The sequence below is a fragment of the Carcharodon carcharias genome, chromosome 21 (assembly GCF_017639515.1).
Source record: "Carcharodon carcharias isolate sCarCar2 chromosome 21, sCarCar2.pri, whole genome shotgun sequence".
Lineage (NCBI taxonomy): Eukaryota > Metazoa > Chordata > Chondrichthyes > Lamniformes > Lamnidae > Carcharodon > Carcharodon carcharias.
The window spans coordinates 44,052,240-44,068,892 of record NC_054487.1 but is presented as its reverse complement, the minus strand read 5'-3'; the positions used below and the strand labels follow the sequence as shown (position 1 = coordinate 44,068,892).

Below are 16,653 nucleotides of genomic sequence, written 5' to 3'. Positions count from 1 at the left end.
TGAGTGTGAGAGCGGTTGTGGAGTGAGCGTGGGAGAAGGTGTGGGAGCGAGCGTCGGAGTGGGTGTGGGAGTGAGTGTGGGAGCAGGTGTGGGAGTGAGCGTTGGAGCGGGTATGGGAGTGAGTGTGGGAGCAGGTGTGGGAGTGAGGGTTGGAGCGGGTGTGGGACTGAGTGTGGGAGCAGGTGTTCGAGTGAGTGTGGGAGCAGGTGTGCGAGTGAGTGTGGGAGACAGGTGTGGGAGCAGGTGTGGGAGTGAGCTTTGGAGCGGATGTGGAGACAGCGTGGGAGCGGGTGTGGGAGTGAGTGTGTGAGCAGGTGCGGGAGTGAGCGTCGGAGTGGGTGTGGGAGTGAGCGTGGTAGCAGGTGTGGGAGTGAGTGTGGGAGCGGAACTCTGAGTGTGCATGGGAGTGGGTCTGGGAGTGAGCGTGGAAGCAGGTGTGGGAGTGAGTGTAGGTGTGGGTGTGGGAGTGAGTGTGGGAGCGGGTGTGGGAGTGAGTGTGGGAGTGGGTGTGGGGGTGAGCGTGGGAGCAGTTGTGGAAGTGAGCATGGGAGCGGGTGTGGGAGTGAGCTTCGGAGCAGGAGTGGGTGTGAGTGTGGGAGTGCGTCTGGGTGTGAGCATGGGAGCAGGTGTGGGATTGAGTGTGGAAGTGGGTGTGGGTGTGAGTGTGGCAGCAGGTGCGGGAGTGAGCGTCGGAGGGGGTGTGGGAGTGAGTGTGGGAGCAGTCGTGGGAGTGAACGTGGGAGCAGGTGTGGGATTGAGTGCGGGAGCGGGTTTGGGAGTGAGCGTGGGAGCGGGTGTGGGATTGAGTGTGGGAGCGGGTGTGGGAGTGAGTGTGGGAGCACGTGTGGGTGTGAGCGTCGGAGCGGGTGTGGGATTGAGTGTGGGAGCGGGTGTGGAGTGAGCTTGGGTGCGGGTGTTTGAGTGAATGTGGGAACGGGTCTGGGAGTGAGCGTGGGAGCATGTGTGGGATTGAGTGTGTGTGAGGCTGTGGGAGTGAATGTGGGAGCGGCTGTGGGAGTGAGCGTGGGAGCGGGTGTGGAGTGAGCATGTGAGCGGGTGTGGGAATGAATGTGGGAGCGGGTGTGGGAGTGAGCATGTGAGAGGGTGTGTGAGTGAGCATGGGAGTGGGTTTGGGAGTGAGCATGGGAGCAGGTGTGTGAGTGAGTGTGGGAGCGGGTGTGGGAGTGAGTGTGGGAGCGGGAGTGGAGTGAGCGTGGGAGCAGGTGTGGAAGTGAGCGTGGGAGCAGGTGTGGAAGTGAGTGTCGGAGCAGGTGTGGGAGTGAGCGTGGGAGCAGGTGTGGAGTGAGCGTGGGAGCAGGTGTAGAAGTGAGCGTGGGAGCAGTTTTGGAAGTGAGATTGGTAACGGGAATGGGAGTGAGCATGGCAGTGAGCGTGGGATTGAGCGTGGGAGTGGGTGTGGGAGTGAGTGTGGGAGTGGGTGTGGAAGTGAGTGTGGGAGTGGGTGTGGAAGTGAGTGTGGGAGCGGGTGTGGGGGTGAGTGTGGAAGTGGGTGTGGGATTGAGCGTGGGAGAAGGTGTGGGAGTGAGTGTGGGAGCGGGTGTGGGAGTGAGTGTGGGAGCAGGTGTGGGTGTGAGCGTCGGAGCGGGTGTGAGAGTGAGTGTGGGAGCAGGTGTGGGAGTGAGTGTGGGAGCGCGTGTGGGAGTGAGTGTGTTAGAGGGTGTGGGAGTGAGCGTGGGAGCGGTTCTGGGTTGTGAGTGTGGGAGCGGGTGTGGGAGTGAGCATCGGAGCGGGTGTGGTGGTGAGCGTGGGAGCGGTTGTAGGAGTGAATGTCGGAGCGGTTGTGGGAGTGTGCGTTGGAGCTGGTGTCGGAGTGAGTGTGGGAGCGGGTGTGGGAGTGATTGTCGGAACGGGTGTGGGATTGAGTGAAGGATTGGGTGTCGGAGTGAGTGTGAGAACGGTTGTGGAGTGAGCGTGGTAGAAGGTGTGGGAGTGAGCGTGGGAGAAGGTGTGGGAGTCACCGTGGGAGCAGGTGTGGGAGCGAGCGTCGGAGTGGGTGTGGGAGTGAGTGTGGGAGCGGGTGTGGGAGTGAGGGTGGGTGTGGGTATGTGAATGAGATTGGGGGTGGGTGTGGGAGTGTGTGTGGGAGCGGGTGTGGGCGTGTGCGTTGGAGCTGGTATGGGAGTGAGTGAGGGAGCAGGTGTGGGAATGAGTGTGGGAGCAGGTGTGGGAGTGAGAGTTGGAGCGGGTGTGGGAGTGAGCGTTGGAGCGGGAGTGGAGTGAGCGTGGGAGCAGGTGTGGAAGTGAGCGTGGGAGCAGGTGTGGAAGTGAGTGTCGGAGCAGGTGTGGGAGTAAGCGTGGGAGCGGGTGTGGAGTGGGCGTGGGAGCAGGTGTAGAAGTGAGCGTGGGAGCAGTTTTGGAAGTTAGATTGGTAACGGGTATGGGAGTGAGCGTGGCAGTGAGCGTGGGATTGAGCGTGGGTGTGGGAGTGAGTGTGGAAGTTGGTGTGGAAGTGAGTGTGGGAATGGGTTTGGGATTGAGCGTGGGAGAATGTGTGGGTGTGAGTGTCGGAGCGGGTGTGGGATTGAGTGTAGGATTGGGTGTTGGAGTGAACGTGGGAGTGGATCTGGAAGGGAGCATGGGAGTGGGTCTGGGAGTGAGCATGGGAGCAGGGGCGGGATTGAGCGTGGGAGTGGGTGTGGGAGTGAGTGAGGGAGCGGGTGTGGGAGTGAGTGTGTGAGAGAGTGTGGGAGTGAGCATGGGAGCAGGTGCGGGATTGAGCGTGGGAGTGGGTGTGGGAGTGAGTGAGGGAGCGGGTGTGGGCGTGAGTGTATGAGAGGGTGTGGGAGTGAGAGTGGGAGCGGTTCTGGGAGTGAGTGTGGGAGCGGTTGTGGGAGTGAGCATCGGAGCGGGTGTGGTGGTGAGCGTGAGAGCGGGTGTGGGAGTGAATGTCGGAGCGGGTGTGGGAGTGTTCGTTGGAGCTGGTGTCGGAGTGAGTGTGGGAGCAGGTGTGGGAGTGAGCGTGGGTGCGGGTGTGGGATTGAGTTTGGGAGCGGGTGTGGGAGTGAGCGTGGGAGCAGGTGTGGGTGTGAGCGTCGGAGCGGGTGAGGGAGTGAGAGTGGGAGCGAGTGTCGGAGCGGGTGTGGGAGTGATTGTCGGAACGGGTGTGGGATTGAGTGTAGGATTGGGTGTCGGAGTGAGTGTGAGAGCGGTTGTGGAGTGAGCGTGGGAGAAGGTGTGGGAGCGAGCGTCGGAGTGGGTGTGGGAGTGAGTGTGGGAGCAGGTGTGGGAGTGAGCGTTGGAGCGGGTATGGGAGTGAGTGTGGGAGCAGGTGTGGGAGTGAGGGTGGGAGCAGGTGTGGGAGTGAGTGTGGGTGACAGGTGTGGGAGCGGGTGTGGGAGTGAGCGTTGGAGCGGGTGTGGGACTGAATGTGGGAGCAGGTGTGGGAGTGAGCGTTGGAGCGGGTGTGGGAGTGAGTGTCGGAGTGGGTGTGGGAGTGAGCGTGGGAGTGGGTGTGTGAGTGAGTGAGGGAGCAGGTGTGGGAGTGAGTGTGGGAGCAGGTGTGGGAGTGAGCGTTGGAGCGGGTGTGGGACTGAGTGTGGGAGCAGGTGTTCGAGTGAGTGTGGGAGCAGGTGTGCGAGTGAGTGTGGGAGACAGGTGTGGGAGCAGGTGTGGGAGTGAGCTTTGGAGCGGATGTGGAGACAGCGTGGGAGCGGGTGTGGGAGTGAGTGTGTGAGCAGGTGCGGGAGTGAGCGTCGGAGTGGGTGTGGGAGTGAGCGTGGTAGCAGGTGTGGGAGTGAGTGTGGGAGCGGAACTCTGAGTGTGCATGGGAGTGGGTCTGGGAGTGAGCGTGGAAGCAGGTGTGGGAGTGAGTGTAGGTGTGGGTGTGGGAGTGAGTGTGGGAGCGGGTGTGGGAGTGAGTGTGGGAGTGGGTGTGGGGGTGAGCGTGGGAGCAGTTGTGGAAGTGAGCATGGGAGCGGGTGTGGGAGTGAGCTTCGGAGCAGGAGTGGGTGTGAGTGTGGGAGTGCGTCTGGGTGTGAGCATGGGAGCAGGTGTGGGATTGAGTGTGGAAGTGGGTGTGGGTGTGAGTGTGGCAGCAGGTGCGGGAGTGAGCGTCGGAGGGGGTGTGGGAGTGAGTGTGGGAGCAGTCGTGGGAGTGAACGTGGGAGCAGGTGTGGGATTGAGTGCGGGAGCGGGTTTGGGAGTGAGCGTGGGAGCGGGTGTGGGATTGAGTGTGGGAGCGGGTGTGGGAGTGAGTGTGGGAGCACGTGTGGGTGTGAGCGTCGGAGCGGGTGTGGGATTGAGTGTGGGAGCGGGTGTGGAGTGAGCTTGGGTGCGGGTGTTTGAGTGAATGTGGGAACGGGTCTGGGAGTGAGCGTGGGAGCATGTGTGGGATTGAGTGTGTGTGAGGCTGTGGGAGTGAATGTGGGAGCGGCTGTGGGAGTGAGCGTGGGAGCGGGTGTGGAGTGAGCATGTGAGCGGGTGTGGGAATGAATGTGGGAGCGGGTGTGGGAGTGAGCATGTGAGAGGGTGTGTGAGTGAGCATGGGAGTGGGTTTGGGAGTGAGCAGGGGAGCAGGTGTGTGAGTGAGTGTGGGAGCGGGTGTGGGAGTGAGTGTGGGAGCGGGAGTGGAGTGAGCGTGGGAGCAGGTGTGGAAGTGAGCGTGGGAGCAGGTGTGGAAGTGAGTGTCGGAGCAGGTGTGGGAGTGAGCGTGGGAGCAGGTGTGGAGTGAGCGTGGGAGCAGGTGTAGAAGTGAGCGTGGGAGCAGTTTTGGAAGTGAGATTGGTAACGGGAATGGGAGTGAGCATGGCAGTGAGCGTGGGATTGAGCGTGGGAGTGGGTGTGGGAGTGAGTGTGGGAGTGGGTGTGGAAGTGAGTGTGGGAGTGGGTGTGGAAGTGAGTGTGGGAGCGGGTGTGGGGGTGAGTGTGGAAGTGGGTGTGGGATTGAGCGTGGGAGAAGGTGTGGGAGTGAGTGTGGGAGCGGGTGTGGGAGTGAGTGTGGGAGCAGGTGTGGGTGTGAGCGTCGGAGCGGGTGTGAGAGTGAGTGTGGGAGCAGGTGTGGGACTGAACGTGGGAGCAGGTATGGGATTGAGTGCGGGAGCGGGTGTGGGAGTGAGCGTGGGAGCGGGTGTGGGGGTGAGCGTGGGAGCGGTTGTGGGATTGAGTGTGGGAGCGGTTGTGGGAGTTAGCGTCGGTGTGGGTGTGGGAGTGATAGTCGGAGCCGGTCAGGGAATGAGCGTGGGAGCGCGTGTGGGAGTGGGTCTGGGAGTGAGCGTCGGAGCAGGTGTGGGAGTGAGTGTGGGAGCGGTTGTGGGAGTGAGTGTCGGAGTGGGTGTGGTAGTGAGCGTGGGAACGGGTGTGGGAATGAATGTTGGAGCGTGTGTGGGAGTGTGCGTTGGAGCTGGTGTCGGAGTGAGTGTGGAGCAGGTGTGGAAGTGAGTGTGGGAGCAGGTGCGGGAGTGAGTGTGGGAGCAGGTGTGGGAGTGAGCGTGGGAGCGGGTGTGGGATTGAGTGTGGGAGCGGGTGTGGGAGTGAGCGTGGGAGCAGGTGTGGGTGTGAGCGTCGGAGCGGGTGTGGGAGTGAGTGTGGGAGCGGGTGTGGGAGTGAGTGTGGGAGCGGGTGTGGGAGTGACTGTGTGAGAGGGTGTGGGAGTGAGCGTGGGAGCGGTTCTGGGAGTGAGTGTGGGAGCGGGTGTGAGAGTGAGCATCGGAGCGGGAGTGGTGGTGAGCGTGGGAGCGGGTGTGGGAGTGAATGTCGGAGCGGTTGTGGGAGTGTGCGTTGGAGCTGGTGTCGGAGTGAGTGTGGGAGCGGGTGTGGGAGTGAGTGTGGGAGCAGGTGTGGGTGTGAGTGTGGCAGCGGGTGTGGGAGTGAGTGTGGGAGCGAGTGTCGGAGCGGGTGTGGGAGTGAGTGTGGGAGCGGGTGTGGGAGTGAGTGTGGGAGCGGGTGTGGGAGTGACTGTGTGAGAGGGTGTGGGAGTGAGCGTGGGAGCGGTTCTGGGAGTGAGTGTGGGAGCGGGTGTGGGAGTGAGCATCGGAGCGGGTGTGGTGGTGAGCGTGGGAGCGGGTGTGGGAGTGAATGTCGGAGCGGTTGTGGGAGTGTGCGTTGGAGCTGGTGTCGGAGTGAGTGTGGGAGCGGGTGTGGGAGTGATTGTCGGAACGGGTGTGGGATTGAGTGTAGGATTGGGTGTCGGAGTGAGTGTGAGAATGGTTATGGAGTGAGCGTGGTAGAAGGTGTGGGAGTGAGCGTGGGAGAAGGTGTGGGAGTCACCATGGGAGCAGGTGTGGGAGTGAGTGTGGGAGCGGGTGTGGGAGTGAGTGTGGGAGCGGGTGTGGGAGTGAATGTCGGAGCGGGTGTGGGAGTGAGTGTGGGAGCGGGTGTGGGAGTGAGCGTGGGAGCAGGTGTGGGTGTGAGCGTCGGAGTGGGTGTGGGAGTGAGTGTGGGAGCGGGTGTGGGAGTGAGTGTTGGAGCGGGTGTGGGAGTGAGTGTCGGATCGGGTGTGGGATTGAGTGTAGGATTGGGTGTCAGAGTGAGTGTGGGAGCGGTTGTGGGAGCGAGCATCGGAGTAGGTGTGGGAGTGAGTGTGGGAGTGGCTGTGGGAGTGAGGGTGGGTGCGGGTGTGTGAGTGAGTGTGGGAGCGGGTGTGGGAGTGAGTGTGGGAGCGGGTGTGGGCGTGTGCGTTGGAGCGGGTGTGGGAGTGAGTGAGGGAGCAGGTGTGGGAATGAGTGTGGGAGCAGGTGTGGGAGTGAGAGTTGGAGCGGGTGTGGGAGTGAGTGTGGGAGCAGGTGTGGGAATGAGTGTGGGAGCAGGTGTGGGAGTGAGAGTTGGAGCGGGTGTGGGAGTGAGTGTGGGAGCAGGTGTGTGAGTGGGTGAGGGAGCAGGTGTGGGAGTGAGTATGGGAGCAGGTGTGGGAGTGAGCGTTGGAGCGAGTGTGGGAGTGAGTGTGGGAGCAGGTGTGGGAGTGAGTGTGGGAGCAGTTGTGGGAGTGAGTGTGGGAGCAGGTGTGGGAGTGAGTGTGGGAGCAGTCGTGGGAGTGAACGTGGGAGCAGGTATGGGATTGAGTGCGGGAGCGGGTGTGGGAGTGAGCGTGGGAGCGGTTGTGGGATTGAGTGTGGGAGCGGGTGTGGAAGTGAGCGTGGGAGCGGGTGTGGGATTGAGTGCGGGAGCGGGTGTGGAAGTGAGCGTGGGAGCGGGTGTGGGATTGAGTGTGGGAGCGGGTGTGGGAGTGAGCGTGGGAGCGGGTGTGGGATTGAGTGTGGGAGCGGGTGTGGGAGTGAGCGTGGGAGCGGGTGTGGGATTGAGTGTGGGAGCGGGTGTGGGAGTTAGCGTCGGTGTGGGTGTGGGAGTGATAGTCGGAGCCGGTCAGGGAATAAGCGTGGGAGCGCGTGTGGGAGTGGGTCTGGGAGTGAGCGTGGGAGCAGGTGTGGGAGTGAGTGTGGGAGCGGTTGTGGGAGTGAGTGTCGGAGTGGGTGTGGTAGTGAGCGTTGGAGCTGGTGTCGGAGTGAGTGTGGAGCAGGTGTGGGAGTGAGTGTGGGAGCAGGTGCGGGAGTGAGTGTGGGAGCAGGTGTGGGAGTGAGCGTGGGAGCGGGTGTGGGAGTGAGTGTGGGAGCGGGTGTGGGAGTGAGTGTGTGAGAGGGTGTGGGAGCGAGCGTGGGAGCGGTTCTGGGAGTGAGTGTGGGAGCGGGTGTGGGAGTGAGCATCGGAGCGGGTGTGGTGGTGAGCATGGGAGCTGGTGTGGGAGTGAATGTCGGAGCGGTTGTGGGAGTGTGCGTTGGAGCTGGTGTCGGAGTGAGTGTGGGAGCGGGTGTGGGAGTGATTGTCGGAACGGGTGTGGGATTGAGTGTAGGATTGGGTGTCGGAGTGAGTGTGAGAACGGTTGTGGAGTGAGCGTGGTAGAAGGTGTGGGAGTGAGCGTGGGAGAAGGTGTGGGAGTCACCGTGGGAGCAGGTGTGGGAGCGAGCGTCGGAGTGGGTGTAGGAGTGAGTGTGGGAGCTGGTGTGGGAGTGAGGGTGGGTGCGGGTATGTGAATGAGTGTGGGGGTGGGTGTGGGAGTGTGTGTGGGAGCGGGTGTGGGCATGTGCGTTGGAGCTGGTATGGGAGTGAGTGTGGGAGCAGGTGTGTGAGTGAGTGAGGGAGCAGTTGTGGGAATGAGTGTGGGAGCAGGTGTGGGAGTGAGCCTTGGAGCGGGTGTGGGAGTGAGTGTGGGAGCAGGTGTGGGAGTGAACGTGGGAGCAGGTGTGGGATTGAGTGCGGGAGCGGGTGTGGGAGTGAGTGTGGGAGCGGTTGTGGGAGTGAGTGTCGGAGTGGGTGTGGTAGTGAGCGTGGGAACGGGTGTGGGAATGAGCGTTGGAGCTGGTGTCGGAGTGAGTGTGGGAGCGGGTGTGGGAGTGAGTGTGGGAGCAGGTGCGGGAGTGAGCGTGGGAGCAGGTGTGGGATTGAGTGTGGGAGCGGGTGTGGGAGTGAGTGTGGGAGCAGGTGTGGGTGTGAGCGTGGGAGCGGGTGTGGGAGTGAGTGTGGGAGCAGGTGTGGGAGTGAGTGTGGGAGCGGGTGTGGGAGTGAGTGTGTGAGAGGGTGTGGGAGCGAGTGTGGGAGCGGTTCTGGGAGTGAGCGTGGGAGCGGGTGTGGGAGTGAGCATCGGAGCGGGTGTGGGATTGAGTGTAGGATTGGGTGTCGGAGTGAGTGTGAGAGCGGATGTGGAGTGAGCGTGGGAGAATGTGTGGGAGCGAGCGTCGGAGTGGGTGTGGGAGTGAGTGTGGGAGCGGTTGTGGGAGTGAGGGTGGGTGCGGGTATGTGAATGAGTGTGGGGGTGGGCGTGGGAGTGTGTGTGGGAGCGGGCGTGGGCATGTGCGTTGGAGCTGGTATGGGAGTGAGTGAGGGAGCAGCTGTGGGAATGAGTGTGGGAGCAGGTGTGGGAGTGAGCGTTGGAGCGGGAGTGGGAGTGAGTGTGGAGCAGGTGTGGGAGTGAGTGTGGGAGCAGGTGCGGGAGTGAGCGTGGGAGCAGGTGTGGGTGTGAGCGTCGGAGCAGGTGTGTGAGTGAGTGAGGGAGCAGTTGTGGGAATGAGTGTGGGAGCAGGTGTGGGAGTGAGCCTTGGAGCGGGTGTGGGAGTGAACGTGGGAGCAGGTGTGGGATTGAGTGCGGGAGCTGGTGTGGGAGTGAGTGTGGGAGCGGTTGTGGGAGTGAGTGTTGGAGTGGGTGTGGTAGTGAGCGTGGGAACGGGTGTGGGAATGAATGTTGGAGCGGGTGTGGGAGTGTGCGTTGGAGCTGGTGTCGGAGTGAGTGTGGAGCAGGTGTGGGAGTGAGCGTGGGAGCAGGTGTGGGTGTGAGCGTGGGAGCGGGTGTGGGAGTGAGTGTGGGAGCGGGTGTGGGAGTGAGTGTGGGGGTGGGTGTGGGAGTGAGTGTGGGAGCAGGTTTGGGAGTGAGTGTGGGAGCGGGTGTGGGAGTGACTGTGTGAGAGGGTGTGGGAGTGAGCGTGGGAGCGGTTCTGGGAGTGAGTGTGGGAGCGGGTGTGGGAGTGAATGTCGGAGCGGTTGTGGGAGTGTGCGTTGGAGCTGGTGTCGGAGTGAGTGTGGGAGCGGGTGTGGGAGTGATTGTCGGAACGGGTGTGGGATTGAGTGTAGGATTGGGTGTCGGAGTGAGTGTGAGAATGGTTGTGGAGTGAGCGTGGTAGAAGGTGTGGGAGTGAGCGTGGGAGAAGGTGTGGGAGTCACCGTGGGAGCAGGTGTGGGAGTGAGTGTGGGAGCGGGTGTGGGAGTGAGTGTGGGAGCGGGTGTGGGAGTGAGTGTTGGAGCGGGTGTGGGAGTGAGTGTCAGATCGGGTGTGGGATTGAGTGTAGGATTGGGTGTCAGAGTGAGTGTGGGAGCGGTTGTGGGAGCGAGCATCGGAGTTGGTGTGGGAGTGAGTGTGGGAGTGGCTGTGGGAGTGAGGGTGGGTGCGGATGTGTGAGTGAGTGTGGGAGCGGGTGTGGGAGTGAGTGTGGGAGCAGGTGTGGGAATGAGTGTGGGAGCAGGTGTGGGAGTGAGAGTTGGAGCGGGTGTGGGAGTGAGTGTGGGAGCGGGTGTGGGATTGAGTGTGGGAGCAGTTGTGGGAGTGAGTGTGGGAGCAGGTGTGGGAGTGAGTGTGGGAGCAGTCGTGGGAGTGAACGTGGGAGCAGGTATGGGATTGAGTGCGGGAGCGGGTGTGGGAGTGAGCGTGGGAGCGGTTGTGGGATTGAGTGTGGGAGCGGGTGTGGAAGTGAGCGTGGGAGCGGGTGTGGGATTGAGTGCGGGAGCGGGTGTGGAAGTGAGCGTGGGAGCGGGTGTGGGATTGAGTGTGGGAGCGGGTGTGGGAGTGATTGTGGGAGCAGTCGTGGGAGTGAACGTGGGAGCGGGTGTGGGATTGAGTGTGGGAGCGGGTGTGGGAGTTAGCGTCGGTGTGGGTGTGGGAGTGATAGTCGGAGCCGGTCAGGGAATAAGCGTGGGAGCGCGTGTGGGAGTGGGTCTGGGAGTGAGCGTGGGAGCAGGTGTGGGAGTGAGTGTGGGAGCGGTTGTGGGAGTGAGTGTCGGAGTGGGTGTGGTAGTGAGCGTGGGAACGGGTGTGGGAATGAATGTTGGAGCGGGTGTGGGAGTGTGCGTTGGAGCTGGTGTCGGAGTGAGTGTGGAGCAGGTGTGGGAGTGAGTGTGGGAGCAGGTGCGGGAGTGAGTGTGGGAGCAGGTGTGGGAGTGAGCGTGGGAGCAGGTGCGGGAGTGAGTGTGGGAGCAGGTGTGGGAGTGAGCGTGGGAGCGGGTGTGGGATTGAGTGTGGGAGCGGGTGTGGGAGTGAGTGTGGGAGCGGGTGTGGGAGTGACTGTGTGAGAGGGTGTGGGAGTGAGCGTGGGAGCGGTTCTGGGAGTGAGTGTGGGAGCGGGTGTGGGAGTGAGCATCGGAGCGGGTGTGGTGGTGAGCGTGGGAGCGGGTGTGGGAGTGAATGTCGAAGCGGTTGTGGGAGTGTGCGTTGGAGCTGGTGTCGGAGTGAGTGTGGGAGCGGGTGTGGGAGTGATTGTCGGAACGGGTGTGGGATTGAGTGTAGGATTGGGTGTCGGAGTGAGTTTGAGAACGGTTGTGGAGTGAGCGTGGTAGAAGGTGTGGGAGTGAGCGTGGGAGAAGGTGTGGGAGTGTGCGTGGGAGCAGGTGTGGGAGCGAGCGTCGGAGTGGGTGTGGGAGTGAGTGTGGGAGAGGGTGTGGGAGTGAGGGTGGGTGCGGTATGGGAATGAGTGTGGGGGTGGGTGTGGGAGTGTGTGTGGGAGTGGGTGTGGGAGTGAGGGTGGGTGCGGGTATGTGAATGAGATTGGGGGTGGGTGTGGGAGTGTGTGTGGGAGCGGGTGTGGGCGTGTGCGTTGGAGCTGGTATGGGAGTGAGTGAGGGAGCAGGTGTGGGAGTGAGCGTTGGAGCGGGTGTGGGAGTGAGTGAGGGAGCAGGTGTGGGAATGAGTGTGGGAGCAGGTGTGGGAGTGAGCGTTGGAGCGGGTGTGGGAGTGAGTGTGGAGCAGGTGTGGGAGTGAGTGTGGGAGCAGGTGCGGGAGTGAGCGTGGGAGAAGGTGTGGGTGTGAGCGTTGGAGCTGGTGTCGGAGTGAGTGTGGGAGCGGGTGTGGGAGTGAGTGTGGGAGCGGGTGTGGGAGTGAGTGTGGGAGCAGTTTTGGGAGTGAGCGTGGGAGCGGGTGTGGGATTGAGTGTGGGAGCGGGTGTGGGAGTGAGCGTGGGAGCAGGTGCGGGAGTGAGCGTGGGAGAAGGTGTGGGTGTGAGCGTCGGAGCGGGTGTGGGAGTGAGTGTGGGAGCGGGAGTGGGAGTGAGTGTGGGAGCGGGTGTGGGAGTGACTGTGTGAGAGGGTGTGGGAGTGAGCGTGGGAGCGGTTCTGGGAGTGAGTGTGGGAGCGGGTGTGGGAGTGAGCATCGGAGCGGGTGTGGTGGTGAGCGTGGGAGCGGGTGTGGGAGTGAATGTCGGAGCGGTTGTGGGAGTGTGCGTTGGAGCTGGTGTCGGAGTGAGTGTGGGAGCAGGTGTGTGAGTGAGTGAGTGAGCAGGTGTGGGAGTGAGTATGGGTGCAGGTGTGGGAGTGAGTCTGGGAGCAGGTGTGGGAGTGAGTGTGGGAGCGGGTGTGGGAGTGAGCGTCGGAGCGGGTGTGAGAGTGAGTGTGGGAGCAGGTGTGGGAGTGAGTATGGGTGCAGGTGTGGGAGTGCGTCTGGGAGCAGGTGTGGGAATGTGTGTGCGAGCAGGTGCGGGAGTGAGCGTCGGAGTGGGTGTGGGAGTGAGCGTGGGAGCTGATCTGTGAGTGTGCATGGGAGTGGGTCTGGGAGTGAGCGTGGAAGCAGGTGTGGGAGTGAGTGTAGGTGTGGGTGTGGGTGTGAGTGTGGGAGCGGGTGCGGGAGTAAGTGTGGGAGTGGGTGTTGGGGTGAGCATGGGAGCAGGTGTGGAAGTGAGCATGGGAGCGGGTGTGGGAGTGAGCTTCGGACCAGGTGTGGGTGTGAGTGTGGGAGTGGGTGTGGGAGTGAGTGTGGGAGCAGGTGTGGGAGTGAGCGTCGGAGGGGGTGTGAGAGTGAGTGTGGGAGCAGGTGTGGGAGTGAGTGTGGGAGCAGATGTGGGAGTGGGTGTGGGAGAGGGTGTGGGATTGAGTGTGGGATTGAGTGTGGGAGCAGGTGAGGGATTGAGTGTGGGACAAGGTGTGGGAGTGAGTGTGGGAGTGGGTGTGTAAGTAAGTTTGGGAGTGGATGTGGGAGTGAGGGTGGGTGCGGGTATGGGAGTGAATGTGGGAGCGGGTCTGGGAGTGAGTTTGTGAGAGGGTGTTGGACTGAGCGAGTGAGAGGGTGTGGGAGTGAACCTTGGAGTGGCTGTGGAATGAGCGTGTGAGAGGGTGTGGGAGTGAACGTGGGAGCGGCTGTGGGTGTGAGTGTTGGAGCGGATGTGGAGTGAGCATGTGAGAGGGTGTGGGATTGAATGTGGGAGCGGCTGTGGGAGTGAGTGTGAGAGCGGGTTTGAGTGAGTGTGGGAGCAGGTGTGTGAGTGTGGGAGCGGGTGTGGCAGTGAGTGTGGGAGTGGGTGTGGAAGTGAGTGTGGGAGTGGGTTTGGGAGTGAGTCTGGGAGTGTGTATGGAAGTGAGTGTGGGAGTGGGTGTGGGAGTGAGTGTGGGAGCGGGTGTGGGATTGAGTGTAGGATTGTGTGTGGGAGTGAACGTGGGAGTGGGTCTGGAAGGGAGCATGGGAGTGGGTCTGGGAATGAGCATGGGAGCAGGTGTGGGATTGAGTGTGGGAGTGGGCGTGGGAGTGAGTGTGGGAGCGGGTGTGGGAGTGTGTGGGAGTGGGTGTGGAAGTGAGCGTGGGAGTGGGTGTGGGAGTGAGTGTGGGAGCAGGTGTGGGAGTGAACTTGGGAGCAGGTGTGGGAGTCAGCGTGGGATCAGGTGTGGAAGTGAGCGTGGGACCGGGTGTGGTGTGAGCGTGGGAGCAGGTGTGGAAGTTAGCGTGGGAGCGCGTATGGGAGTGAGCTTAGGTGTGGGTGTGGGAGTGAGTGTGGGAGCATGTGTGGGAGAGAGCATGTGAGAGGCTGAGGGAGTGAATGTGGGAGCGTGTGTGGAGTGAGCATGTGAGAGGGTGTGGGAGTGAATGTGGGAGCGGGTGTGGGAGTGAGTGTGAGAGCGGGTGTGGGAGTGCGCATGGGAGCAGTTGTGTGAGTGAGTGTGGGACGGGTGTGGGAGTGAGTGTGGGAGCGGGTGTGGGAGTGAGCATGGGTGTGGGTTTGGGTGTGAGCATGGGAGCAGGTGTGTGAGTGAGTGTGGGAGCGGGTGTGGGAGTGAGTGTGGGAGCGGGAGTGGAGTGAGCGTGGGAGCAGGTGTTGAAGGGAGCATGGGAGCAAGTGTGGAAGTGAGTGTCGGAGCAGGTGTGGGTGTGAGCGTGGGAGCGGGGTGTGGAGTGGGCGTGGGAGCAGGTGTAGAAGTGAGCGTGGGAGCAGTTTTGGAAGTGAGATTGGTAACGGGTATGGGAGTGAGCGTGGCAGTGAGCGTGGGATTGAGCGTGGGAGTGGGTGTGGGAGTGAGTGTGGGAGTGTGTGTGGAAGTGAGTGTGGGAGTGGGTGTGGGATTGAGCTTGGGAGAAGGTGTGGGAGTGAGCATCGGAGCGGGTGTGGGAGTGAGTATGGGAGCAGGTGTGGGAGTGAGTGTGGGAGCGGGTGTGGGAGTGAGTGTGGGAGTGAGTGTGGGAGCGGGTGTGGGAGTGAGTGTGGGAGCAGGTGTGGGAGCGAGTGTCGGAGCGGGTGTGGGAGTGATTGTCGGAACGGGTGTGGGATTGAGTGTAGGATTGGGTGTCGGAGTGAGTGTGAGAGCGGTTGTGGAGTGAGCGTGGGAGAAGATGTGGGAGCGAGCGTCGGAGTGGGTGTGGGAGTGAGTGTGGGAGCAGGTGTGGGAGTGAGGGTGGGTGCGGAAATGTGAGTGAGTTTGGGGGTGGGTGTGGGAGTGAGTGTGGGAGCGGGTGTGGGCGTGTGTGTTGGAGCTGGTATGGGAGTGAGTGTGGGAGCAGGTGTGTGAGTGAGTGAGGGAGCAGGCGTGGGAGTGAGTGTGGGAGCAGGTGTGGGAGTGAGCTTTGGAGCGGATGTGGAGACAGTGTGGGAGCGGGTGTGGGAGTGAGTGTGTGAGCAGGAGCGGGAGTGAGCGTCGGAGTGGGTGTGGGAGTGAGCGTGGGAGCAGGTGTGGGAGTGAGTGTGGGAGCGGATCTGTGAGTGTGTGTGGGAGTGGGTCTGGGAGTGAGCGTGGAAGCAGGTGTGGGAGTGAGTGTAGGTGTGGGTGTGGGAGTGAGTGTGGGAGCGGGTGTGGGAGTGAGTGTGGGAGTGGGTGTGGGAGTGAGCTTCGGAGCAGGAGTGGGTGTGAGTGTGGGAGCAGGTGTGGGATTGAGTGTGGAAGTGGGTGTGGGTGTGAGTGTGGGAGCAGGTGCGGGAGTGAGCGTCGGAGGGGGTGTGGGAGTGAGTGTGGGAGCAGTCGTGGGAGTGAACGTGGGAGCAGTCGTGGGAGTGAGTGTGGGAGCGGTTCCGGGATTGAGTGTGGGAGCGGGTGTGCGAGTGAGTGTGGGAGCGGGTGTGGGAGTGAGTGTGGGAGCAGGTGTGGGATTGAGCGTGGGAGCGGGTGTGGGATTGAGTGTGGGAGCGGGTGTGGGAGTGAGCGTGGGAGCAGGTGTGGGTGTGAGCGTCGGAGCAGGTGTGGGATTGAGTGTGGGAGCAGGTGTGGGATTGAGCGTGGGAGCGGGTGTGGGATTGAGTGTGGGAGCGGGTGTGAGAGTGAGCATCGGAGCGGGTGTGGTGGTGAGCGTGGGAGCGGGTGTGGGAGTGAATGTCGGAGCGGTTGTGGGAGTGTGCGTTGGAGCTGGTGTCGGAGTGAGTGTGGGAGCGGGTGTGGGAGTGAGTGTGGGAGCAGGTGTGGGTGTGAGTGTGGCAGCGGGTGTGGGAGTGAGTGTGGGAGCGAGTGTCGGAGCGGGTGTGGGAGTGAGTGTGGGAGCGGGTGTGGGAGTGAGTGTGGGAGCGGGTGTGGGAGTGACTGTGTGAGAGGGTGTGGGAGTGAGCGTGGGAGCGGTTCTGGGAGTGAGTGTGGGAGCGGGTGTGGGAGTGAGCATCGGAGCGGGTGTGGTGGTGAGCGTGGGAGCGGGTGTGGGAGTGAATGTCGGAGCGGTTGTGGGAGTGTGCGTTGGAGCTGGTGTCGGAGTGAGTGTGGGAGCGGGTGTGGGAGTGATTGTCGGAACGGGTGTGGGATTGAGTGTAGGATTGGGTGTCGGAGTGAGTTTGAGAACGGTTGTGGAGTGAGCGTTGGAGAAGGTGTGGGAGTGAGCGTGGGAGAAGGTGTGGGAGTCACCGTGGGAGCAGGTGTGGGAGCGAGCGTCGGAGTGGGTGTGGGAGTGAGCGTGGGAGAAGGTGTGGGAGTCACCGTGGGAGCAGGTGTGGGAGCGAGCGTCGGAGTGGGTGTGGGAGTGAGTGTGGGAGAGGGTGTGGGAGTGAGGGTGGGTGCGGGTATGTGAATGAGTGTGGGGGTGGGTGTGGGAGTGTGTGTGGGAGCGGGTGTGTGAGTGAGTGTGGGGGTGGGCGTGGGAGTGAGTGTGGGAGCGGGTGTGGGAGTGTGCGTTGGAGCTGGTATGGGAGTGAGTGTGGGTGCAGGTGTGTGAGTGAGTGAGGGAGCAGGTGTGGGAATGAGTGTGGGAGCAGGTGTGGGAGTGAGCGTGGGAGCAGGTGTGGGTGTGAGCGTTGGAGCGGGTGTGGGAGTGAGTGTGGAGCAGGTTTGGGAGTGAGTGTGGGAGCAGGTGCGGGAGTGAGCGTGGGAGCAGGTGTGGGTGTGAGCGTCGGAGCGGGTGTGGGAGTGAGTGTGGGAGCGGGTGTGGGAGTGAGTGTGGGAGCGGGTGTGGGAGTGAGTGTGGGAGCAGGTTTGGGAGTGAGTGTGGGAGCGGGTGTGGGAGTGAGTGTGTGAGAGGGTGTGGGAGCGGTTGTGGGAGCGGTTCTGGGAGTGAGTTTGGGAGCAGGTTTGGGAGTGAGCATCGGAGCGGGTGTGGTGGTGAGCATGGGAGCGGGTGTGGGAGTGAATGTCGGAGCGTTTGTGGGAGTGTGCGTTGGAGCTGGTGTCGGAGTGAGTGTGGGAGCGGGTGTGGGCATGTGCGTTGGAGCTGGTATGGGAGTGAGTGTGGGAGCAGGTGTGTGAGTGAGTGAGGGAGCAGTTGTGGGAATGAGTGTG

General features: G+C 62.5%; 1 protein-coding gene across 1 annotated transcript in view; it reads right to left on the bottom strand.

The window, feature by feature from the left end:
- LOC121293146 (synapsin-3-like) overlaps positions 1-16,653 on the bottom strand; it is a 998,055-nt gene that overhangs the window by 224,049 nt on the left and 757,353 nt on the right. The window lies entirely within an intron of this gene.